The sequence below is a fragment of the Rhipicephalus sanguineus genome, chromosome 4 (assembly GCF_013339695.2).
Source record: "Rhipicephalus sanguineus isolate Rsan-2018 chromosome 4, BIME_Rsan_1.4, whole genome shotgun sequence".
Lineage (NCBI taxonomy): Eukaryota > Metazoa > Arthropoda > Arachnida > Ixodida > Ixodidae > Rhipicephalus > Rhipicephalus sanguineus.
Genome location: NC_051179.1, coordinates 167,432,400 through 167,459,604, shown reverse-complemented (window position 1 = coordinate 167,459,604; position 27,205 = coordinate 167,432,400).

Here is a 27,205-nt window from a genome sequence, read left to right as displayed (position 1 = left end):
CAGTGGCGCAACTAGTTGGCATGACCATCGTGATGGCGTAACGTGTCGCATAATCTGTAGCGACCGCGATCCACTTATTTCCCAAAGTCGTCGTCGGAAAAGGCCCAAGCAGGTCAAGGCCGACGCGATGGAATGGTTCCGAGGGAAGTTCAATTGGTTGTAGAAATCCAGCAGGCGGCAGAGGAGGCCCTTTCCGGCGTTGGCATAGGTCGCAAATAGCAACATAACGACGCAAGGACCGGTATAGCCCAGGCCAGAAGAACCGACGTCGCACGCGGTCGTATGTGCGCGAAACTCTGAGATGTCCCACCGTCGGTGCGTCGTGAAGTTGTTCAAGTATGACGGGCCGTAGATGGCGAGGAACGACAAGCAGGAGCTCAGGGCCTTCAATGCTGACGTTGCGGCTGTAGAGGATGCCGTTATGCAGCACAAACATACGGAATGCGGCGTCGGTGCTGCCAGACTGGATGACATCGATGATGGTGCGCAATGACTCATCCCGACGTTGTTCGGTGCGCATGTCGCTCACGTCAGTAAAAGCCATTACGCAGCTGTCCGGATCATGCGCAGCGGGGTCAGGAGGATCCACCGGATGACTAGAAAACAGTCTGCATCTTTGTGCAAACGTCCAGACTTGTAGGTGACTGTGAACGAAAATTCCTGGAGCCGCAAAGCCCAGCGACCAAGACGTCCGGTCGGGTCCTTCAGAGAAGTGAGCCAGCAGGGAGCGTGGTGGTCCGTAACGACGGAGAACATGCGGCCAAATAGGTATGGCCGGAACTTAGCGACAGCCAAGACTAAAGCCAAGCACTCTCTTTTGGTGATGGAATAATTTCTCTCGGGGAAAGAGAGCAGGCGACTGGCGTAAGCTGTCACGCACTGTTGACTGTGCTGCCGTTGAGCGAGAACTGCTCCGATACCGTGCCCGCTGGCGTCGGTGCGAACTTCTGTAGGAGCAGATGGATCAAAGTGGGCAAGTATGGGGGGAGTAGTCAAGAAGCCAATGAGAGCGGTGAACGCTTGAGCCTGCTCAGGGCCCCTTGAGAATGTGGTGTCTTTCTTCAGCAGATCTGTTAGTGGCCTAGCAATGTCGGCGAAGTTTTTCACAAAACGACGAAAGTAAGAGCATAGGCCGATGAAGCTCCGCACGTCAGAAGTAGAGCGGGGCACAGGAAAGCTGCGAACAGCGCGGATCTTTTCTGGATCTGGTTGGACACTGTCAGCGTTTACAAGATGAGCCAGCACGGCAATCCCCCGGCGGCCAAACTGGCATTTCTTGGAATTCAGTTGAAGCCCGGCTGTTCTGAAGACTGCGAGAATTGCAGCGAGACGCGTAAGGTGGCTCTCGAAGGTGGAAGAAAAAACAATCACATCGTCAAGGTAACAAAGACAAGTAGACCACTTGTTACCTCGCAACAGAGAGTCCATCATCAGTTCGAATGTCGCAGGGGCATTGCATAGGCCAAAGGACATGACCTTGAACTGGTATAAGCCATCAGGTGTTACGAATGCAGTCTTCTCGCGGTCTATTGCATCGACAGAAATCTGCCAGTAGCCGGACCGAAGATCAATAGACGAGAAGTATGTAGCTCCGTGCAGACAGTCCAACGCGTGATCGATGCGTGGTAGCGGGTATACGTCTTTGCGGGTGATCTTGTTTAAGTGGCGATAGTCAACGCAGCAGCGCCAGCTACCATCTTTTTTCTCTACAAGGACGACAGGGGAGGCCCAAGGACTGTCTGATGGTTCGATGACACATTTGCTAAGCATTTTCTCGACTTCCGTTTGGATCACTCTGCGCACAGTGTGGGAGACACGATAGGGGCGCCGACGAATAGGACTTGCGTCACCGTTGTTTATACGGTGCTGAACGACGGACGTTTGTCCTAGAGGTCTGTCGTCAAGATCAAAAATGTCACTGTACGACGCGAGGAGGCGACGGTTGTCATTGGTCTGTACAGGGTTGAGGTCCGGGTCAATCATCTTCGAGAAATCAGCCGGCAAAGAAGATGAGCGGTGAGTCGCAGTAGGCGCAAGTAAATCAGTCTCGGCGCTGAGAGCTGCAATTTCAAATTCGTCAGCATCAGATATGTTGGCCAAGAACATGCCATGAGGAAGTACTTGAGGGCACAAGCTGAAATTTAGAAGTGGTAGCGATGTACGGTTGTCGGTGACAGTGACGAGTGTATGCGTAACGGCAGCGTTCCGGCTCAAAAGAATGTCAACGAGGGGTTAGAGGACATATCCACCGTCGGGAACCTGCGGCTCTGCTGTCAGAACGACGTAGGTGGCTGCCTGAGGTGAGAGACGCACGTCTTGAAGAGAGCACAGTCGCGGCGGGGTAGTGTTGAAAGCAGCGACGAGCTGAGGCAGTTCTAGCTGAAGACGCCGGTAGCGCAATCCATGAGAGCAGAGTGCTTTGACAAAAAGTCCAGTCCAAGGATAACGTCGTAAGGGCAGCGGTCAATCACGGCGAAGATGACTGAAGTAGGTTGGTCGACTATACTTAAGCGGGCAGTACACATACCAAGAACGATTGGCGCGCCGCCATCGGCCACACGGAGCACCTGTGTAGCTGCAGGTGTAAGCACTTTCTTTAAACGTGTGCGTAGCCGTGAACTCATTACAAATAGGTTCGCTCCCGTGTCGACAAGTGCTTGAACAGGTACGCCGTCTACTTTAACGTCGATGACACTTCGTCTGGTGGGTATAGAGAGAGGATTTGTTGCCGTAGTCGTCAATGCAGCACCACCTCCGGGGGCTGCATTTCTTAGTTTTCCGAAATGGTGCGGCCGAAAGCCACGGGGGACGATAGGCGTCGTGGCTGTGATGAACGGGACGATGGGCGACGTGTTTGCGGCGAACGAGATTGGTGTCCAGGTGGCGAAGGCGAGCGGCTGTACCAAGTGTTCCTAGCGGCATTGTCAGCGGCGTTGGACTCGGGAGCGGGTGAAAAATGGTGGGCATTACTGTCAAAACGGGTCATATTGGTCGTTGCACGAGGTGGCGAGGACCATGTGCTGCGGCAGTAGCGGGCAATATGTCCAGCGCAGCGGAAGGTGAAACATATTGGGCGGTCATCTGCAGTTCGCCACTCAGCCGGGTTGCGAGAACGTGGAGAGAATCGTCGGTTTGAGGAGGACGTGGCAGAAAGGCGTTCGCTGACTCTGGGCGTGGCGACAGAACACACAGAACGCACTCCGATATTTTCCAGCTCCTGACGAACGATGGCTTGAACGAGAGGAACGGTAACAGGGGTGGCATCAGTGCTGCGCGAATAGAATGCTGAGGGCGCCATCGCTTCCAGTTCACGACGAACAATCCGTGTCAGGTCTTCCGGCGGCGAAGGATGTTGCGGTGTTGACTGCTCTTCACACGTCGACGTGGCAGCGGTGTTTGGAAGTCTGGCGAACGGTTGCAGAATGCGGCGGCTTTTGCTTGCTCGAACTGACGACACTCTTTGATGATCGCATCCACGGTGGAACAGCCCTTGCACATCAGGAGGTTGAATGCATCGTCGGCAATCCCCTTCAGCACATGCCCGACCTTTTCACTCTCCATCATGTCACTGTCGGCCTTTCGGCAGAAAGCGAGCACGTCCTGAATATAGGAGAGATACGATTCCGTGGAAGATTGGGCACGGCAGGCCAGTTCCTTTTTGGCGGCAATCTTACGGCCGGCGGGTTTGCCAAATACCTCTCGCAACTTTTCTTTGCATTGGTCCCAGCTAGTGAGTTCTTCTTCGTTGTTTCCGTACCACACCTTCGCAGTGCCCCTCAAGTAAAATAACACATTGGCCAGCTGAAGTGTGGGATCCCATCTGTTCGGTACACTCACGCGTTCAAACATGGCCAACCAGTCCTCAACGTCGACGCCATCGGTCGAACAGAACGTACCGGGATCCTTAGGTGGTACAAAAACAAGTGGCGGTGATGGCGACGTTGATGAAGACAGCGACGTTGATGCAGGAGGCTCAACGTTAGCCATGGTTGGGAGGGCGATGCGACGCCCGCTGCGGAGCTCCGTTGCCTGCTGCAGTACCCAGCACGTCCACCAATATGATACGGGGTTGTATGAGTATATAAAATATGTATTTACAAAGAGGAATTAGTAAAAGAGTCAAGATGGCTGACCGCCACACTCGCGCGCCAGTCAGGCTCATCTGCCCTTCGTCTTCCTTCACTTCCTCTCCGTAACAATATTTGGCATGCCTCCGCGCTACAAACGAAGTAGTTCCTAAACAACGGCAATAATTTCACGTATCTAAACCTTATTTTGCAATAATGCACTAATACTAAAATAAACAAAGCAAAGCTACATAAAATAAATTGTGAAGGTACGGAGTTCAGCGTCAGCATAACAATATATGTGTTGTTTAAGTCGCACCCCCCGCCGTGTTCATCTCGGAGTCTATACGAAGAAGTAATGTACATCTCAAAGGTGCTGTTTCTGAGCAGTACCTATTATGGTATTACAACAAAGAATGATAGATTCAACATAAAACTTAAAATAAAGGAACATTTATTTTACGGTTTCATAGAACAAAACAGGGACATTATTCACATTTATTGAGGTCCTTTGTAATTTATTTGCGAAAATCTCGCCGCCAGTTTTCTTCACTGTCTGCTGTAACTATGGCAACTGTGACTCAAAACGAAGTATGGCGAAGTGGTCTGAGATTGCCTTTGTGAATTTCGACACTTGTGCTGCCGTAAATACCGCATTTGTGTCTCTAGTCGCCGTGCTTGTTATCGTGTTTGAGGAAAACGCCAAGGCTTCAGTTGACGTCTTGTTTCAACGAAATAAAAGCGTGTAGAACACATGGCGTTCAACTCTGGGGGCCATTGCATGCGTTGCCGTTACGTTCACGCCAAGTAGATGTACGCGGCTAAATTGGCGTTGACTAAAAGCTTTACGTGGGATTGTTTCTCACTTCGACAACATGCACTGGCACTGCCATTACCCCAGCCCTTGAACGTTCAAGTTCTTAATTTATTATTTATTTATTACGTACCTGCGTCGCCCCAGTGGGCATTACAGCAGGGGGGCCCACTTTTGCTAGAAGAGGGGCCCCTGCCTCCTGTATATGTGTGTGTCTGTGCGAAAGTATATATATTTACAAAGTATATATATTATGTTGCCGTAAGACAAACAGGAAAAAGATACACACTTCTTAAAAGACAGTTTATTTCTCCACGTTTTGATCGGAGACAGACCGATCTTTATCAAGACAAAATTTACGAGGCTTCAATGCGCTTTTATAGCATCGTCCCCCCTGCAGGTAGAGCGAGAAAAAAAATAAATAATAAAAACTGTCAATAATAAAAAGGCCACACGTATACACACGGACATAGAAATAACACGTGCATCCTCGAAGAAAATAAAGGGAAAATATAACCAATCAATCAATCAATATAGATGTCTATATAGGTAATCTCGGTGGACACAATCAGCAAGTACATTCCTTTCGTCCATTGTCAAGCCCTGCCTCTCCGGCTCCCCCTCCTCATTTTTTGTGAAGCATAGTGAGGGGGTGAGGCTTCGCAAGAATAATACAAATATCGGGGGTTTAACGTCCCAAAACCACGATATGATTATGAGAGACGCCGTAGTGGAGGGCTCCGGAAATTTCGACCACCTGGGGTTCTTTAACGTGCGCCTAAATCTAAGTACACGGGCCTCAAACATTTTCGCCTCCATCGAAAATCCAGCCGCCGCGGCCGGGATTCGATCCCGCGACCTTCGGGTCAGCAGTCGAGCGCCATAACCACTAGACCACCGTGGCGGGGCGGCTTCACAAGAAGGGATAAGCGCTTAAAGAAAGAGTCTATGCACTATAAGCGTCACGAGTTTAATATAAACAAATTGTCACTGCGTAATACATGCACACAATGCACGCAAAATGTTAGAAAACGCACGTTAGACAAAAAGAATTCCAAATATGATATCGTGAAGTATTATGCAACGCTATCAAAAAGAAAAGTTTTTTTTTCACTCAATAATAGTTTTAGCGGCGTTACTTCAGTAATGATCATGATCCATGCAATCGACGTGTCACAGCGAGCGCATCATTTCGCGGTTTGTAGACAAAGACTACCTCGCACGGCGTTTCTCATTGCAAGGCGTTCGTGCATCGAGCGCGATACTTACGCGACGGGTACTTCAAGCTAGCACATCATTCTGGGCTGGAGGAACTGAATTCCGTTAAGACGACGCAACTGCGCCAATAGGCACAAGTCAAATAATCACACACGCACCAGATGACCACAATTATCTTCTTATAATGTACACACCACTGCATATTCTCCACACCTTGATTGTTTACTTTCGCAATTTGTTGCGCTAACGGACTATGCTGGTCGCTTTCTTTCTCTCACGCTTCGTCCGCACATACGTCACTTATATAGGCGCGCAGCACGGCGCATATCACAATAGATCACCAAGATTCGCACGTTGCGAGCTCCAAGTAACACACACACACACGCGCGCACATGCGGCCACGCAAATGCCGTGGCGTTTGCGGGCGCTAAATCGTACACAGACGCGTACATTCAGACTTCACTTTCGCCTCACTGCACAAGAATGAACGCGACGACAATCGCCGATGTGGTGATCCTCAGGCGATATGCTTGGTGTATCCGAGCGAGCGATGGAGGGAACACACGCCGTGTTGCAACTTGACGCTGCCAAACGAAGGAACGCGCTAAAGCGTTGTAAAACACTCCGAGCTGCTGCCGCTTCGGTTCACTTCAAACGCGGCACAGTCACAAGCTTCTACTGCAGCGAATGACGACCGGCGAGGATGATGCTGGGTACGTGCGGATAACAGCAGGAAAGAGCTTCTTCTGTACGAAACAAACACCGCAGGAAATTCGAATTGACGGATCTCGTTCTCGGTGCAGCGGTACCTCGCCTCTCGTCGCTAACGGCGCCATGTTGCATTTTTCATTGGTTCGTCTTAACCGTTACGTCATGGTAAAGAGCGGCCGTAGTTGGACGCGCATAATACAAATGGACAGCGGTACAGTTTACTTTTTATTCTTAGCTTGTCACCGACTATAGTACGGCAGTCAGCTGCACGGTGCCCGACCTTGTCGCAAAGAAAACACCTTATGTGGGCTTTAGGCGCATCGCCGTACGTCTTTGATACGGTTCGAATTAATTCCCAGACCGTTGTTTCTCCTATCTAGATTTACATAGGTTGCTGAGCCCTTGTGCTTCTAGGAATTGATCTGCGGCCTCGGCAAATTCATTTAAGCCATACGACTATCTTTCTTTAAGAAAGATAACTACTTTTGGGTCCCAACAAGTCAAAACCTGTTCCGTGACCATCTTGTCTTGTACTTCTTCGAAGCTTTTCCCCGTGTTTGACATGTCTAACCATAGAATAACAGATAGCTGAGCTAGTTGGTAAGTATTCATTCTAAAAAGACAGGGCGTGCAAACAAGGACACAAGAAAGAAGTCAGGACACCACAAACGCCGGCGTTAGTGGTGTCCTGACTTCTTTTTTGTGTCCTTGTTTGCTCGCACTGTCTTTTAGATTGTCTAACCACCTATCAAAATAGTTTGCAAAACGACAATAGAACTTCTTAGCCATCTAGGAGTCCTCGGGTTTCGCACTGCGGAATTTCTCGCGAAAACCCTCCACGGTGAGCCTAAATCTCTGCAGGAGAGCCATCTTGACTTTGTCGTAGTCCATTGAATCGCTGGCGGGCATCCTACCAAAGACATTCAAGGCCTTCCCGACTAAGCACATGCTTAACGCTGTCGCCCACTCACTACGCTCCCAGCCTTGACCAAGGCTGTGCTCTCAAACTGGTGCAAGAATGCACCCAGGTCGTCTCTTTTGTGGTCAAATGGAGCCATTAGCTTTTTGGGGCAGACTTGCAGCGCTCTCTGAGGTTCTCTTTCTACTGTCGAGCCCCTATCGCCTGTACTCATCTCGCTACCTCCCTCCAATATCCACTGTTTCCACAGGAGGAACTCGTTCTCGCGCTCAGTTCTACTCTTGTCGCATTCCTCCACTTCACGCCTCTCTTCACGCCGCTCCTCGCGTATCCCCGCTCGCTCATCCCTCAGCCTATTTTCCTCGCGATCATATAGCCTCATTGCTTCCTCACTCGACATGCCAAGCTTCGCAGCCAACTCTAATATCTTCGTCAAGTCCATTCCTTCCGCCTAACCGAAATCCATGATTTCCACAACAAAAAATTTAAAAAAGTATCCTGGCAGGATCGCCACTTATTTATGTCACGGATCTCAGGACAACAGTCGGCCAGAAGGAACGGACGAGGCGAGAGCTTTAGAAACGCCTATTTTAATTACACACAAAAAGAAACGCAAACATTTTTGCCCCAAACCATTGCAAAAATCAAAAAGGACCGCACTAAATAAAACTAGCGCTCAACACAGTTATCAATTGAGTAACGGAAATAAGCAGCTAAAAGTACGAAGCGTTCATCACTGACACCACTCACGGCGTTCTGTCCCAGAAGCGAGGCGTTGCGGAGGCACAGGCGTTGAAGTCCACGTCCTAGTCGATGCCGCAGGCTTTAACTGTGGCTATAGTGAACTAGAACATGTATCCTAGTGGTGCGAACGGAGGAGCCTGGCAATGCAGCGGCTGAAACCGAACGCGTCGCCTCGCCGAAAGGATCGCGGCTGCACTTCTTTCTAGCGTTCCGATGCGCTCGACTGTAGTGGACTCACTATGCCTTGCTCTTTTTAGGGGCGAAGCTCCTTAAGGCGGCACCCGTTCGTCCCTCGTAGTCGTCGTCGTAGTAGTAGGAGTAGTAGTAGTAGTCGTAGTCCGTAACAAGTCTTACGCTTTGACCTCCAAGGTGGTGCCGGTGGGAGATTTTTCCTATGCGTTGTTGAACAATAAAAAATTCGCAGCGTGCGCGTTAACTAAAAGCCGAATTCTTCTGTCTCTCATTCCCCATTAGCAGCCATTGGCATGTTCCAGTAGGAAACGTTAGGAGAAGTAGAAGTGCAAGTTTTAGCTAAAAGCCGACTTCTTCTGTCTCTCATTCCCATTAGCAGCCATTGTTTACCTCCAAGGTAGTGCTGGTGAGATTTCTCCTGTGCGTGTTTAAACAATAAAATTTTTGTTCAAAACGCCGTTGCTTGATGAAATAAACCAACGAAAGACGCCAGATGTTTTGTAAAAGCAAAACGAAAGAACGCCAGATGTTTCTAAAGCAAAACGAAAAGACGCCAGCTGCTTAACGAAAGACGCCAGATTTTTCTAAAGCAATGGTTTTCTAAACAATGAAAATTCACAGCGTACATGTAAAATTAAAGTGAGCTGCAAGTCGTCATAACTCATCGAACCTTTAGTATAAACGCGCCCGATCTCACGTCGGTGATGATGTACTGGGCAGAATTCACGGAAGATTCACGGTTTACCGATGAACCTCCGCAGCTTCGCCCACTCATCATCATTCACTCCGTGGATATGCTGTGATTTTTTGTTGCCACCCCGCAGTTATTATTTTTATTATTTTTTCACAAGCGTCTAGTGCTGACAGCACTGCTTGCCGCCGCCGTTGAAGAACGGTGAGACTCCGTGAGCTGGTGTATCACTGGCGTCTGAAATATAGTCGCTGCGCCTTAGTCGAAGCAGCTGTAGTGAAATATGACGAAAAATATAAGTGTGATAATAAATTATAACGATTCCAGTTCAGTAGAGACGCCGCATAGACACCGCAGTTTTAGGTCCTCACCCGAAAGCGCTTTAAGTTTTAGGGGCGAAGCTCCTTATAGCGGCACCCGTTCGTCCCTCGTAGCGTAGTATGTAACCAGTCTTACGCTTTGACCTGCAAGGTGGTGCCTGTGGGAGATTTTTGCTGTGCGTTGTTGAACAATAAAAAATTCGCAGCGTTAGCTAAAAGCCGACTTCTTCTGTCTCTCATTCCCATTAGCAGCCATTCTTTACCTCCAAGGTAGTGCCTGGTGAGATTTCTCCTGTGCGTGATTAAACAATAAAAATTTTGTTCAAAACGCCGTTGATTGATGAAATAAACCAACAAAAGACGCCAGATGTTTTGTAAAAGCAAAACGAAAGAACGCCAGATGTTTCTAAAGCAAAACGAAAAGACGCCAGCTGCTTAACGAAAGACGCCAGATGTTTTCTAAGCAATGGTTTTCTAAACAATGAAAATTCACAGCGTACATGTAAAATTAATGTGCGCTGCAAGTCGTCATAACTCATCGAACCTTTAGTATAAACGCGCCCGATCTCACATCGGTGATGATATACTGGGCAGAATTCACGGAAGATTCACGGTTTACCGATGAACCTCCGCAGCTTCGCCCACTCATCATCATTCACTCCGTAGATATGCTGTGATTTTAGGGGCGAAGCTCCTTATAGCGGCACCCGTTCGTCCCTCGTAGCGTAGTATGTAACCAGTCTTACGCTTTGACCTGGAAGGTGGTGCCGGTGGGAGATTTTTGCTGTGCGTTGTTGAACAATAAAAAATTCGCAGCGTTAGCTAAAAGCCGACTTCTTCTGTCTCTCATTCCCATTAGCAGCCATTCTTTGCCTCCAAGGTAGTGCCTGGTGAGATTTCTCCTGTGTGTGATTAAACAATAAAAATTTTGTTCAAAACGCCGTTGATTGATGAAATAAACCAAAAAAAAGACGCCAGATGTTTTGTAAAAGCAAAACGAAAGAACGCCAGATGTTTCTAAAGCAAAACGAAAAGACGCCAGCTGCTTAACGAAAGACGCCAGATGTTTTCTAAGCAATGGTTTTCTAAACTATGAAAATTCACAGCGTACATGTAAAATTAAAGTGTGCTGCAAGTCGTCATAACTCTTCGAACCTTTAGTATAAACGCGCCCGATCTCACATCGGTGATGATGTACTGGGCAGAATTCACGGAAGATTCACGGTTTACCGATGAACCTCCGCAGCTTCGCCCACTCATCATCATTCACTCCGTGGATATGCTGTGATTTTTTATTGTTCAACAACGCACAGGAGAAATCTCCCACCGGCACCACCTTGGAGGTCAAGATCTGGTACTAGCGTTACGACTGGTTACGCACTACGAGGTACGAACGGGTGCCGCTTCAAGGAGCTTGGCCCCTAAAACGGAGGGTTCGTGCACACATGAAGGCTCTCTAAAGACAATGCGCTGCGACAGTACGTGATATGTATCAGCCTCTCCTCTCCTACGCTTCCCCCTCTTTCTCCTCTCCTACGCACCCCCCCCCCCTATCTTGCCTCGCGGCGCAGCGGCGCCGACGCAGGCAGCGTCGCGGCAGCGTCTTGATTGAAAATACCGACCGCTCGCACTGCACAACCGTTCACTGACCACCCCGTATATATAGGCACTGGATTTTGACCTCCAAGGTAGTGCGTGTGTGCGATTGCACCTGTGCTTGATTAAACAATGAAAATTCACAGCGTACATGTAAAATTATTGTGAGCTGCAAGTCGTCATAACTCTCATCGAACATTTAGTATAAACGCGCCCGATCTCACGTCGGCGATGATGTACTGGGCAGAATTCACGGAAGATTCACGGTTTACCGATGAACCTCCGCAGCTTCGCCCACTCATCATCATTCACTCCGTGGATATGCTGTGATTTTTTTCTTTGCCAAGAGGAACGCCTGAGCCCTCCCGTTCGCGCCACTATCGTAGGAAGCTGGTTCTATAACTGTGGCAGAATGCGGGCTGGCATTGTGGTTGAGAGTGGGAAGCACAGGGTTCAGTGACCTGAGCGTCGCAGGTACATGAGACGGCCAGCGTCTCCCGGGAACAAAAACTGGCTCGGTCGAAGCCTCCGGAGCGGTGCCGTTGGTCGGTGCGCTTGGGCCAACAGCCGATGGCGCGTCCTGGGCGTTGCTGGTAGTCCCAGGTCCAGGTCCGTGGATGTATCCTCGAACAGGCGGTGGCTACGATACGATGCCATAGAACGAGGAAGAGCCGGAGCGCCCGGAACTCAGGCCGGCGACGCTCGTCCCGAGCTCACGCGCTGCCGTTCGAACTCTCCCAGGGCCCCCTATGGCTACGTCATCTTCTTTTTAGAAGCGAAGCAGCTCTTTGACTCACGTGTGTAACGCCGTACGTTACGTGCGTCCGTACGAATGCACCGCAACGCGTTCCCCTCGCCGCAGGTGTTGGAGCGTTGCCAAGTAGGTTACGCCACAGCTTTGCGTTGACGTCACGCTCCCCTCGCACGCTTCTTTCGCAGGTGCGCGCTGACGTCACACTCTCCCTCACCCGCAGCATGTTCGCCGTAGCGGCGCAGCTGCCGGCTGCTCCGCCCGCTCGCAACACATCTGAACGTCTCACTTCTCTCTCGCTTCACCCGTGGTAGTCAAGGCGACACGCGCGCCTGCTCCGGTACAGCGCCCCTGTCTCGACTCTGAAGAAAAAATGACTACGAAGTCTTGCCAAACGCTTTAATGAAAATTACACGAAACCCAACCCGCCTCCCGTGTCTGCGTTTCAAACAAACGTTTACTCGAGTAAACGCTACGCCGAGTTTCGCTTCACACCGTTCTTCCAGCACCCGCGTCGACGCCCGGTTCAACCGGGTCAACGCCATGCGCACCTCTGCTGCTTCGCACCCCATGAGGGTTCTCTTTGGGGAGATTCTCATCTTCCATCCTCTTGGATTTACGTCACGCTACACTTGGCATCTTCCTCTTCTTTGATCACATTTCTCCAGTCACCTCCTATATGTGACACCCGCTAAAGGGGACCATGAGGCGATGTGAATCCGGACCACTTGCACGATCGCGTTCCGTTGGCGTTCGTTGGGCATGGCACAGGCCTCGGATCGTTATTAACGGTGTTCTTAACGTTGCAGACAAAGGTGAAATGGTTAACTGAGAAGCTGCTTCGCGTTGGCCAACTTCAGGATCCGCCGCTCTCTTCAAGCGTTTGCTTTCAGCGTTGCGTGCCTTTGTCTTCGCAGCTCGGGGTCGCGTGCGGCATCGGGAGCAGCCTCTCGTTGTTGACGTTTACACGCGGCTTCCCGTTCTCGAAGGTCGGGTTCCGCCGCTCGCTTCGTACGTTTATATTGAACGTCACGGTCCCGAACCTCAGGTTCTCCTGCTTGACGTTCAAGTTCCAACGCTGCTCTACGTGCTAGAAGCACAGAATCCGCGTTGACGAAGTTCAGGGTCCGCCGCTCGACGTTGACGCTGCGAAGCTGCTTCGCGCTGACGAAGTTCAGGGTCTGCCGCTCGCTCCAAGCGTTTTGCGTTCAGCATCGCGTGCCCTTCGCTTCGCAGTTTTGTCTTGAGTGGACGCAATTGGGCTCATGCTGACGCTGTGCTTGCGTCAGCCCACTCACTGACAGGACTGTTGCTTCCATTACGCTTCATCGGAAGGACCAATGGAGTCATACGGAGTCAACCAAAGCAAGCGCTGTAATCCAGAAGCACACGTTGTTGGGCTAGTCGGTTCATGTTCTTTTAGAAGCCACGGATGTGGCTATTTCGCGCAAAGAAATCACAAGGGAATGGTTAAGGAACGCATCCACATGCACCAACGGTGTTTGCAGACGTTTGCAGCGCTGCACTGAACGCGCGCTGCGCTCTAACCGATTAGAGGAGGAGAGTAGCGCAGAGAGTAGCGCATGCGCCGCGAAAGCGAAAGGGAGAATGACGTAGAAGCAAAAGCAGGTGCTGGTAGTGAAGTGGAAAGAGTAACGCGCAGCTGTCGGAGAGTGGGAAGGACGAGAGGCGCGCATGCGTTGTGTGAGTGCGGACTACCACGGCGCGTTACATACCACCGAGCAAGAGATGCGTCGCATCTACAACAGCAATTGCAGCTCGGAGCACGATGGCTGGCTTTACTACACGTCGTCTGCCTCTTCCTCCTTTGTTGATGAATGAGAGCTGCCGAACTCCAATGGACATTGTATGAGAGCTTGCACAATGTCCAATGGTGCTCGGCAGCTATAGCCCCGTTGGACGTGGATGTACCCACGTTGACGCCTAGTGGCACAACTCAATCCCGACGACTTAGGTCTATAGCCTCTATTTAACCATTGTGGTAGCTGCAGCCGTTAGCATACACCCAGATACAGCGTACCGGTATCAAGAAATCCGTAATGAACACTGGTACTCGATATACACTGATTCAAAGCGTCGTAATCTCACGAGACACACGCCAAGGCGTGCGCTCGAGAGAAATAGGCTAACCTACGCTTGTCCTCATGCATTTACCACACAGCGCTGAATGAACGCGAGATGGAGATCTCGTCGCTTGCGCCACGAGCGCGGAAATGCGTTCCGCTAACTGCTGGCTCCTCGCTCGCTGCACCGAATCCCTCAGTGCGCGACATTCGCCCGTCGACCTCGTTGCCTTTCTCTACCGCTTACTGCAACAGTTTAATCAGGTGGTGCTATCGCACGTGAAGCTGTAGGTGACGGAAAACGCCTCGGTCCTTTAGTGACGCACATACTATTTTGATACCAAAGACCGAAGAGACAGATAAGTTAAAACTAGTTTCATCATATAGGCCCATATCATTAACTAACTGCGATTATAAAATTTTGATGAAAGTACTAGCGCGGCGACTCCAGGGTGTCATCAAACAATTAGTTGGGCCTCACCAAACATGTGGCATCAAGGGACGTTCCATTGTGACTAATACACACAAATTGCGATGTGTGCTTGAGTGTTGCGACGCCAGTCAAGGCGGTGTAGCGATTCTGCAACTCGATCTCGAAAAGGCGTTTGACTGCGTTTCTCATGTTCTGTTACTTGCCATACTAGAGCACGTAAATGTCGGATCCATACTCAGAGATGGGGTAGCTTTGGCATACCGCAGCTGCACGACACGTTTAGTGGTTAACAAGTCATTGGTGCCCCCATTAAGATAAAGCGATCCGTCCGTCAGGGCTGTCCGCTTAGCACTCTACTGTTCAGCATCTACATAGAATCTCTGTGCTTGGCAATAAGTGAAAACAGCAGCATTCACGGCTTTAGGTTGCAGGCATTGGTTTTACGTCACGCCACACTTGGCATATTCCTCTTCTTTGATCACATTTCTCCAGTCACCTCCTATATGTGACACCCACTAATGGGGACCATGAGGCGTGCAAGTGGCACGATCGCGTTCTCTTGGCGTTCGTTGGGCATGGTACCGGCCTTGGATCGTCATTAACGGCGTTATTAACGTTGTAGACGAAGGTGAAATGGTTACCTGCTAAGCTGCGTCGCGCTGACCAACGTCAGGGTCCGCCGCTCGCTTCAAGCGTTTGCGTTCACCGTCGCGTGCCCTTCGCTTCGGAGTTTTGTCTAGAGTGGGCGTAATTGCACTGATGCTGACGCCGCGCTCGCGGTTGCGTGCAGCATAGGGATCAGCCTCTTGTTGTTGACGTTTACGCGCGGCTTCCCGTTCTCGAAGGTCGGGTTCCGCCGCTCACTTCGTACGTTTATCTTGAACGTCACGGTTCCAAACCTCAGGTACTGCGGCTCGATGTTCAAGTTCCAACGCTGCTCTACGTGCTCGAAGCTCAGAATCCGCTGCTCGACATTGACGCTGCGAAGCTGCTTCGCGCTGACGAAGTTCAGGGTCCGCCGCTCGCTTCAAGCGTTTGCGTGCAGCATCGCGTGCCCTTCACTTCGCAGCTCTGTCTTGAGTGGACGCAATTGGGCTGATGCTGAGGCTGTGGTTGCGTGAGCCCACTCACTGACAGGACTGTTGCTTCCATCACGCTTCATCGGAAGCATCAATGGAGTCAAGCGGAGTCAACCAAAGCAAGCGCTGTTGTCCAGAAGCACACGTTGTTGGGCTAGTCGGTTCATGCTCTTTTAGAAGCCACGGATGTGGCTAATTCGCGCAAAGAAATCACAAGTGAAGGGTTAAGGAACGCACCCACTCACGAACGGCGTTTGCTGACAGCGTTTGCAAAGTGCAAAGCAAGCGCTGCACTGAACGCGCGCTGCGCTCTAACCGATTAGAGGAGGATTAGCGCATGCGCCGAGAAAGCAAAAGCGAGAACGCAGTAGAAGAGCGAGCAGGTGATGGTAGAGAAGTGGAGAGAGTAACGGGCAGCTGTCGGATAGAGGGAAGGAGGAGAGGCGCGCATGCGTAGTGTGAGTGCGGACTACCACGGCGCGTGTGGATCACCACGCCGCGTTACATACCCCCGAGCAAGAGATGCGTCGCATCTACAACAGAAATCACAGCTCGGAGCATAGTGGCTACCGTTACTACCCGTGCTCTTCCTCTTTCTCCTTTGTTGATGAACGGGAGCTGCCGAACACCAATGGACATTGTATGATAGCTTGCACAATGTCCAATGGTGTTCGGCAACTATAGCCCCGTTGGACGTGGATGTACCCACGTTGACGCCTAGTGGCACAACTCAATCCAGACGACTTAAGTATATAATCTTTAGTTAACAATTGTGGTACCTACAGCCGTTAGCATACACCCAGACATAGCATAGGGGTATCAAGAAGTCTGTAATGGGCACTGGTACTCGATGTACACTGACTCAAAGCGTCGTAATCTCACGAGACACACGCCAAGGCGTGCGCTCGAGAGAAAAAGGCTAACCTACGCCTGTCCTCATGCATTTAACACACAGCGCTTGATGAACGCGAGATGGAGATCTCGTAGCTTGCGCCCCGAACGCCGGATAGCGTTCCGCTAACTGCTGGCTCTTCGCTCGCTGCACTGAATCCCTCATTGCGCGACATTCGCCCGTCGATCTCGTTGTCTTTCTCTACCTCTTATTGCAACAGTTTAATCAGGTGGTGCTATCGCACACGAATATGTAGGTGGCGGAGAAACGCCGTTGGTGCATGTGGAAGCTCTGTCGACGCGTAGTCTTGCTAATACGACGGAATTGAAAATCACGTATTGCGCCGTTACCAAGCCGCATCACCGCGTACGGTGCATTGCACCGAGCGCTGTGTATCCTGCAAAAGTGCACGGAAATCACCGTTGCTCTGAAACTAGCGAAGCGCTCCCTGGTGTCACTCCTTAATGTCATGATGCAATAGTTCAACTATTCCAGACAGCGACAATACCCCACCAACATCACTGTGAGAGGAAGGTGTGAAAGGCGCAAGGCGCGCTTGTAAAGCCTCGTTTATATGCGTCGGCAGCGCAGTCGGTAGAGCGCTGGGTACCTGTCGTTGTGGAGCGAAATGTGTCGGATTGGAATCCCAGGTCATCCAGATTAAAAAAAAAAAACCTTTTCATCTGTTTTTTTATGATCTGTTTTTGTACACTTTACCGACGTCACTTCCGTGTCGAATGTGACGTCACTTAGTCTTCAGCACCGCGGCATAAGGCACTTTTGTGTGAAAAACAATGGAATATAAAGCTATAAAATTTTACTTGCGGTCACAGAGCAGCTTATGGTGAAGCATATTCACGACCACGGGGCATGGCCGGTGTCGCTGAGTTCGTGATGCCGTCGAAGACAACCTCGTAGTCCAGTGCAGGCCTATAGACACCGTGCGTGTCTTGACGCCGATTCACCAACGCAGACTCAGCTATAGTGCCTAGAATATACTTACTAGTGTGCCGACCGCCAAGCGTTTCCAATGGAAGACGCTGGCACCGACGGTTATGCCTTCCGCCGGACGCCACCAGACGGCGACACTCTTAGGGACCATGCTAACCGAGCGGCACAGCAAGCCAAACGCGCGCGTTGCACGCGCGTCGGTCAATTGCACTTCCGATGCCCGTTCGTAAGCGCAATCGGTTGTGATCACGGAGTTAAGAAATATTCCGCGGTTGCGGTAAACTAGTTGGGCGTTGTTGCTTTCGAGTCAGTAGCTTATGGGTGATTCCACGTAAGATCGAACAAACGATGGCTGGTCGACCTCTCAAATTTATTTCAAAATTTTATATATTATTGCCTGATGAGTGGAAAGAAGAGATCCGCAATTTGTTTTGCCGCCAAAATTTTTTTCGAAGCACAGGAAATCAATAATGACGAAGAGGTGGAGTGGAGCGCTCATCCGCTCTGCTGTTTTGGCCAACTTTCGTTTTGAATTGCACAAAATATATTAAAGCTAGGTAGGTGAAATTTATTTACCTAAATATATGCATGTTTTTGCTTCTGCTCAGGTATTTTTAGTTTTTATGTGTACTGTAGATGTTTTTATAAAAAACCTCAAAATGGCCCAATCGGCAAAATTTTCTTTACTTTGAAGGTCTTTATCTCAAAAAAGCCTTGTAGCAGAGCGACAAAAATTCTGCATTACGTTCTTCGCATGCTTATGTACCAAACTGCCAAATCTTGTATTTATATAACTTTTAAGTAAAGAGATATGATCGGGCTAATTTCAAGAAAACACCGAACAATGGAAACTTCTGACGACAATTAAAAAAAAACCCCATTTTTTAAATTTCTTAAACTTTGTCCACTTATTCTCCTCCACATCAGCTTTCACAATCATTAAAAACATGTTGCATAATGTCGTTGCACTAATAGTTACGGCCCCTCCAATGAGACCCTTAGGCAAGGATGGGCAATTCCGACTTCTTGCCCAGCAAGTGTATAAAATGCAGGCAGGATTGAATTTCTTTTTATTAAAAGGCCAGCAGGTACCTAAAAAGGTGTCGCCGGCACTAAGACGTTAATTTTGAAATATTTTGGTCACTGCAGCGGCCACGAGCGCGGAGCTACCGAGTAGGCGCGCGCGCACCCGAGATGTTCGTTGTAAGAGACGGCGCAGTGAGAGCTCGTTCTCGCGTCCTCAGACCGATTGAGTTCGAAACAGCAACACCTCTCGGGTGACTTGAACGTACGTGCACTGGAGCTTCGCTATTCTATCCGCCCTCTGTTCGCATCTCAGCTAGGCGCTGATAACACGGCGGAGATGGAAGCAAGATGAAAACTCTATAATTGAGCTATGAGCGCAAGCCTCACGCATGCTGCTGCCACAGAAACTGCGCTGCGCCAGTTGCGATCAGTGGAAAGCATGAACGTGGCGCTCCAGTGGCAAAGCAAAATATGGATTGTCAAAGGAAAGAAAAGCAAAACTATCGGTAACCGGATGCGCTTGTCTATATTAGATGTCGGCAGCAGACGGCGTGAACTGGCCTCGCGTTCGGTGCGCTGTTCACACTTCATTCGGCGCGGATAGTTCTTGTGCTTTGCTCTTACACTACTCCTCCTGTGCGTCTCATGACGAGAAAGTATAGCTCTGAATGAGTCTATTGTGGAGACTACCTTTCGAAGCACAAGAAGCTTAAAGGAGTACTGACACGAATTTTTAAAAATTTCGGAGTGTTGCTCTAATTAAAAATACTGGTGTCAAGAAACCTAAAACGACTATTGTGGTGCCTGGGAGTGCGTCCTATACATTTTAATTAGCGCCACCTTAAAAAGACACTTTCTGGTTCGATATCGAGGGGGTGGCTTCTCAGTGTCGTTTCATAGCAGTGTGTCGTCACGGAGATACAGAAATTCGCGACGTACTAGCGGTAAATCCGTCATCTGCTCGTGGTGCAATAGACAACGATGAGTGAATTGTCGTCCAGTGACCCTGACAGTGATTTCTACGATTGAGGCTGCATGCAGGACGCAGAACTCGCGAACTCAGAGGAACTGTCTTGACTTGTCGGGATAATGTCCTTGCAGTGTGGCTGGCTTGCAAATGCTCAGCGACGAAAACTTTAAAGTCAAATTAAATATTTTATACGTGTTCTCCGACTCCAGTGTGTGGACAGCGTGGACACATGCATACCAACGAAGCAAAAAATGTCCATTTTGCGATGTCTCAAAATCGTGTCAGTACTCCTTTAATTATTGCAAAGAAACCAAAATTTCGTAGAGTTACCGACCTAGACATAAATGCTTTGAAGGAACGTTTAACGCCTGAAAGATCAGTGACTGTCAGTGAGACGGACTACTTGTGCTACGCGTGCTTTTGCTACCACTGCAATGAAAGATCTTCACGGAACGCACAGTTTAACGATGACATTCTGATGCCCCCTGAAAAAGAAATCGACGCAATTAACCAGATCACTGCGACTACCGGTGCACGTGCGTTCAAGTCACCCGAGAGGTGTTGCTGTTTCGAACTCAATCGGTCTGAGGACGCGAGAACGAGCTCTCACTGCGCCGTTTCTAACAACGAACATCTCGGGTGCGCGCGCGCCTACTCGGTAGATCCGCGCTCGTGGCCGCTGCACTGACCAAAATATTTCAAAATTAACGTCTTCAGTGCCGGCAACACCTTTTTAGGTACCTGCTGGCCTTTTAATAAAAAGAAATTCAATCCTGCCTGCATTTATACACTTGCTGGGCAAGAAGTCGGAATTGCCCATTCTTGCCTAAGGCTCTCATTGGAGGGGCCGTAACTATTAGTGCAACGACATTATGCAACATGTTTTTAATGATTGTGAAAGCTGATGTGGAGGAGAATAAGTGGACAAAGTTTAAGAAATTTAAAAGATGGGTTTTTTTTAATTGTCGTCAGAAGTTTCCATTGTTCGGTGTTTTCTTGAACTTAGCCCGATCATATCTCTTTACTGAAAAGTTATATAAATACAAGATTTGGCAGTTTGGTAGATAAGCATGCGAAGAATGTAATGCAGAATTTTTGTCGCTCTGCTACAAGGCTTTTTTGAGATAAAGACCTTCAAAGTAAAGAAAATTTTGCCGATTGGGCCAATTTTTAGGTTTTTTATAAAAACATCTACACTACACATAAAAACTAAAATTACCTGAGCAGAAACAAAAACATGCATATATTTAGGTAAATAAATTTCAGCTATCTAACTTTAATATATTTTGTGCAATTCATAACGAAAGTTGGCCAAAACAGCAGAGCGGATGAGCGCTCCACTCCACCTCTTCGTCATTATTGATTTCCTGTGGTTCGAAAGAATTTTTGGCGGCAAAACAAATTGCGGATCTCTTCTTTCCACTCATCAGGCAATAATATATAAAATTTTGAAATAAATTTGAGAGGTCGACCAGCCATCGTTTGTTCGATCTTACGTGGAATCACCCTTATGGTGTCTCCGCATGTCACTGCTAGGTTTCTTGTCTGTGGGCGCGCTTCGCACTTTTTTCTGTTCACAGAAGCGCGATGTGTTCGCAGAAAACAAGAGGCGTAAAGACAGCACCTGTTTTGTCCCATGCTGTACGAGTGGCTACCGCTCAAACAACGAGCGGGTCTCATTATTCAGCGCTCCTGTGGACACAGAAATTTAATTAAGCTTAGCCGAGTAGGAGAATAATACAAAGAGCACAAAGCGAAGACCAACTCCGGCGGCTGTCGTTTGTGAGAAACACTTCAATAATTGCTACACTGAGCGTCGTTAGGTGAGAACATAGATAATTAGTAAAATATGTGTCGTTAGCTGATTAAATAGATAATTAGTCAAATATGTGTCCTTAGGTAAATAAACAGATCATTTGTAAATGTATGGTAAAGCTACAAATTGCCTTGAATTTAGCATTTGTGGTCATGTGTCGCATATAATGGTATTTTTCGAAGAAACAGCCGGTATCGCGCAGCGTATTAATGATAACTGTGCGTACGATCGCTTGTTAGTGCTACGAAATCACATTCGTTCGATTACGATTTGCACCCCAACCAACGTTCCGCAGCGCAAAACTGGCTTGGACAGCCCGACGGCGTCTCTCCCAGACGCGCGCGTCGGCTATCTATCTAGAGACGCCGCTCGGCATAGCATGGTCCCTACGGCTATCGCCGTCTGGTGGCCGCCGGTGGAAGGCATCATTCTCCGTGCCACCGCGACGCCCGCGGTCGGCACACTAGTAATTATATTCTGGGCACTATAACTCAGCTACCAGCTTCTTCGAGGACACTTCCTGTCATACAGGGTAATTGGACCTCCCCGCGCACTGGGCTAGGAGGTTGTTTTCGACAGCATCACGAACTCAGCGACGACGGCCACGCCCCATCGTCGTACGTATGGTGCGCTTTAAGCTGTTTGATGAGCGCTAGTGAAAATGATAGCCTTACATTGCACTTGTTTTTCACAGTGCAATGTAAGCATCTTCGGGACCCCGGTTTACGCCGGGGTCCCGAAGACATAGTGACGTCTTATCCGTCACTGAATTGACGTCGGTAAAACGTACACAAGCAGATGACACAAACAAACAGAATAAAATGTTTTGTTTTTCAATTTGAATTACCTAGAATTTCAACCCATGATATTTCGGCCCACGACGACAGATACTCAGCGCTCTACCCACTGCGCCCCGACACATATACATGAGGCTGTACAAGCGCGCCTTGTGTCTCTCACACCTTCCTCTCACAGTGATGTTGGTGGGGCATTGTCGCCGTCTGGAATCGGTGAACTACTGCATCATGACATTAAGGAGTGACACCAGGGAGCGCTTCGGTAGCTTCAGAGCAACGGTGACTGTCGGTGCACTTTTGCAGGAAACAACGGTCGGTGCAATGCACCGTACGCGGTGATGGGGCTAGGTAATGGCGCAACACGGGATTTTCTTTTCGCGTCGTGTTAAGCAAGACGATGCGTCGACAGAGCTTCCACATACACTAATGGCGTTTCTCCGCCACCTACAGCTTCGCGTGCGATAGCACCACCTGAATAAACTGTTGCAATAGGCGGTAGAGAAAGGCAACGAGGTCGACGGGCGAACGTCGCGCAGTGAGGAATTCGGTGCAGCGAGCGAGGCGCGAGCAGTTAGCGCAACGCGTGCCCGCGTTTGTGGCGCTAGCTACCAGAAATTCATGTCGCGTTCATTAGGCGATGTGTGGTAAACGCATGAGGACAGGCGTAGCTTACCCTATTTCTCTTGAGCGCACGCCTTGGCGTGTGTCTCGTGAGATTATGACGCTTTGAATCATAGTATATCGAGTACCAGTCTTTATTACGGGCTTGTTCATGCCCCTATGCACCGTCTGGGTCACGGTGGTCTGGGTGTATGTTAACGGCTGCAGCTACCACAATGGTTAAGTAAAGATAATAGACGTTATTCGTCACTATGAAGTTTTGTCACTAGGCGCCAACGTGGGTACAACATCCACGTGTAACGGTGCTATAGTTGCCGAACACCAATGGACATTGTGCAAGCTCTCATAAAATGTCCATTGGTGTCCGTAGATATATGTATTTAAGGATAATTCGGCGAACATAATCGGCGAACAAACATAAAATTCAGCGAACATAGATAATCAGACACATCAGCCATAGCAATGAAGTACGCCCACCGAGAATCTTCCGCTTCAAGACCTCTGTCCTCGCCACCTTGAGACCCTCTACCATCGACTTCGCCTCAACGCAGCTATAACCAAAAGCTACATATACCGCCTTGGTTTGACCACTGACCCATACTGTGGTAACTGCGGTGCTTTAAAATCAATGGAACATATTTGGAACATAATCAATGGAACAGAAGAAAGAACTTGTCTCCAAAGTAGAATATGCTCAAATTCCCAAGCGCCGCTTGATCTCGGGAAAGTACTAGGACCTACGTCTTCTCCTTCTCAGCAACGTCAGTTTTTTTATTATTTTCGAAAGTCTGCCCTGAGGCATAATAATTATTGATTCAGAAATACACATACAAATTTGCGTCGTGTATGAAGTCCAGTAATGAGCGGTGGTGAGGTTCAGTAATCCAGCGGTCAAGGTCAGGTGTTCAGCTTCTAAAATTTCTGTTCAGATTCCTCGAGGACATTAGCCAAATTGATAAACTGTAACGTAACTTACATCAGCACGATTACGTTGTGACATATACATACCACGATTGTAATATCTTCTTTTTTTGCCTTCTCCTTTGCTGCCCTCCTCCTCCTAGGGCCTCTCAGTCCGCAATCCCCTCCCCATTACAGAGTATCATGTAGGCGCCTTTACATACGCCGGCAGAATTCTCTGTTTTCATTAAAGAGAGCTTTCTCTCTTTCTCATACATTAATGTACAATACACAGTCAATTACCCCCGTCAAGACATGGTTCACTTTCGTGTCAAACTAATTCCTATGACGGAGCGATCAGTCATGTTTGTGTCTATGTTTGTATTCACTATATACAATCAAGCGTTTGTTTCTTCGCTTTCGTTTCCTTTGCAGCATCGCGCCTGTGCTTTTTTCAGAGGCAAACACTGCCACCCACTATTATTTATGATTTTGATGTGATCGTGTTTCACGCACGAAAACTGTCACCACCGCTCAGCGCTCGAAAAGCTTCGCGAGTGTTTTAGTGTGTTCAGTGAAGATAACGCGCAGCACGGGAATATTCAAGTTTGTCCGAGAGCTCACGCGCGCACCAGCAATAACGCTAGAATTTTTTATGATTCATCGGTAAAAGACGACGTAATCCGACGCCTGTCAGAGTACACCCGGCAGACGGTTGTAATCGCCGCTATCACTGTCCACTATTTTGCTAAGTGAAGCGTTTCATCTTTACCGGCTGCGTTTTCTTTCTTCATCGACACACTCACGTGACAATATCATCTTGGTCTAATTGATTCGTAGCCTGTCGGGGGTGCGTCATGTTTCCTCTTTGCCGCAACATTGTATGCAGCATTCGACTACAAGTGATTCGTCGTTTTCAATACAATGAAACTGACATAAAAAGCCAGCACTTATGTGTTATTGGTATGTTGCTAAAAGCACTCGAAGGACACGTTCTCGATAGTGTTTTGTATTATTAAAAGGCAGTGCGCACAATTTTGCGTATGTGCAGCTGCACTCCAACGTGCTTATGATTACGTCACCTCTATGGAGGTATGATGAGGCCCCATTAGGCATATCATTTCGTAAGTGAGTGAGTACGAACTTTATTGAGGTCCTGAGGAGAAAGAAAGCGGTGCCGAAGGCCCCGCCAATCAATCCGGCGGCTCCAGCCAGGTCGGGGCCGGTACACAGAGTCCTTCGGCGACGGTCCAGGTCCTCTGGACGGTCTTGAGCTGAGCTGTGAGCTCTGTGCTTCGAAGTGCTGAGTCCCATGAGGACTGGTCAGAAAAGTCTGTACCCGCGTTGGCAGGGCACAGCCAGAGCATGTGCTCGAAACTGTTGTATTCGTGGCCACAGTGCGAGCATACAGCAGGAAAGTCAGGATTGATCCTGCTTAGTGTCGTCGGTGTTATGTATGTTCGAGTCTGCAACTGTCTGTAAGCGATTGCTTGTGCTCTGTTGAGCTTTCTGTGAGGAGGAGGAAAAGTTCGACGCCCTAACCTATGATGAGACGTGAGTTCGTGGTATGACACGAGCGGGTCTTTGTTATCGAGGTTCCTGCAGGCTGCATTGAAGCGAGGGGGTGGACCGCAGACGCGGAAAGTGAGCTCTCGCGCCTGTTGGTGTGCCCGTTCGTTTGGGTTGCAGGAAGGAGATCCGGAAATGTTTCCAATGTGAGCCGGGAACGATGTAATATGTGCGTCATCACTGTAAAAAAATGACTTGTCTAATCTCATTTTCCTTATACTGTCTTTCAATTATTGTTCTTTTTTTTAAACGAAAAGGGCACCGTTGGAATCATTGCACATTATGAGTTCAGTGCCGCTCTCACTGTAACAATTGAGTTATTTTCAGCTTTTCGGAGCGAAAACAAGTAAACATGTTTTATGTGTACCGGGGAACAGTCCAGATGAGGAACGTCGTTCAACTTTGTTTCATTTTGTCTGTAGGATTTTTTTCATAACCATTTTTTTCTTACATGTGGTACCCCCAAGTCAACAGGCCAAGCGACATTGTTGTTGTCACCTTGAAACGGGCATCGTGGATCACTGCCGTTAGGCTAATTACCTGGCGTTGCTTTGCCATATTTTGATGATGCGGAGAGCTGGCAATAAAAAAGGCCGTTCACATTGGTAGTGTTCGTAATGCTTTTGAAGGCATGCGTTGACGCTCCTGTCTATTTTTGCAGTGATCGACGCTTCCCTGTGAGAAATTTTATGTGTCGGGCTCTATACGTCACATTACGGAGGCCAAATACCCGGATGGATAACATTGCCTTTAGGCTAATGACACCAAAGCGGTGAATAAAAGGACTGGTATCGACGATACCTTCTCGTAGTTCATCAGGGAGAGACGCTTGGTAAGTCCCGATCTAATTGTTTCATTGGAGCACAATGTTTTCCGTCTTTTATTGACATACGTCTCATCTTTATACATTTTTATATCGTATATTCATTACCTATTTGCGCTGTCCCGGGGAATATACATTATTTATCCATTCCCATTTTCCTAAAACATACCCACTCGGTATACGGCGCCTTATCATCTATATTACAACCTGTACCCTGGCACTAACATTACGATTATTACATTTCAGTATGATTAAATGTAATATCTTTTGCAACGTTCCGCTAGATTACAGGGTTAGCATTCGGTGCTCGCATTACGGGATTCACATTTGGCGTGAAAATATCAGAGAGGCGGTATTGCGCTTATCACCGAATAAATTAAAGAAAAACAGTTATGAGATAACTTAAGCCTACAGCACAACCATCGAGGACTGAGGAACATTTATTTAGACTTAAAATGTCAATGTTATTTCCTCTTAGTATAAAAATAATGCTGACAAAGACTTTTCTGAAAGCTGACTTAGATAATACCACAAGGCTAGGAGCGTCAAAAAATAGGACAGGATGCCCGCTGGAATACCCATTCGTAGTCCAGCCACAACCTTTGATTCATCTGACGCTCGTTCATTCGAATGCATTGCTTCAGTGCCTATGAAAAAAGGAATTGATGTTGAAATAACGCGTCTATTTCAGCAGAATCAGTTTTATCTCTATTAGGACAAGGCGTGCGGCAGTGGATTCCGGGTGCCATGGCGGGACGTATCGCTACATTCCTAATGATTTTTGCAGTGCTGTATTATGGTGAGTTTCAACTGATTTTGATCGACCGTCACTGAGACTATAGCTAGCCATCGAATTACACAGGCTTGTAGAACCCACTTTTACATCACGCCTTTCGGTACGCTCCTCACTTTTAATAACAGAGAGCTGAGCTTGTTGGTAAGTGTTCATTGTAAAAAGACAAGGCGTGCACACACGTACACAAGAAACAAGTCAGCACACCACAAACGCCGACTTACAACTGAAGAGACGCACACCGGCGGAAAAGAAAGAACACACGAAAAGTGATCTTCGCATGCCCATGCAACCGGCGAACCTATCATTCCGGCACGCGTAGTGGTCTACGTGGACGATAACTGTTAAGGCATTTGATTTCATCTTTATGCCTTCTATGACCTTGCCTTTATGCCTTTTATGCCCTTGCGTCAATTAACTTGCATAAA